The 233-nt window shown below is 46.8% G+C and overlaps 1 protein-coding gene across 1 annotated transcript in view; it reads right to left on the reverse strand.

Annotated features, from left to right (window-relative positions):
• EMH_0074220 (ARID/BRIGHT DNA-binding domain-containing protein, putative) overlaps positions 1-233 on the reverse strand; it is a gene marked incomplete at both ends in the record, with an annotated part of 4,805 nt that overhangs the window by 3,357 nt on the left and 1,215 nt on the right. The gene's annotated exons all lie outside the window — the stretch shown is intronic.

Raw genomic sequence — 233 nt, forward strand, 5'->3', positions numbered from 1 at the left:
CCTAAGAAACCACAAACCCTAAACCCTAAACCCTCAAAGTTAAACCCTAAACCCTAGACCCTAGACCCTAGACCCTAGACCCTAAAACCCTAAACCCTCAACCCTAGACCCTAAACCCTCAAAATTAAACACTAAAGCCTAAACCCTAGACCCTAGACCCTAGACCCTAAACCCTAAACCCTAAACCCTAAACCCTAGACCCTAGACCCTAGACCCTAGACCCTAAACCCTAG

This window comes from Eimeria mitis, genomic scaffold, assembly GCF_000499745.2.
Source record: "Eimeria mitis Houghton genomic scaffold, Emh_scaff4326, whole genome shotgun sequence".
Classification (NCBI taxonomy): Eukaryota; Apicomplexa; class Conoidasida; order Eucoccidiorida; family Eimeriidae; genus Eimeria; species Eimeria mitis.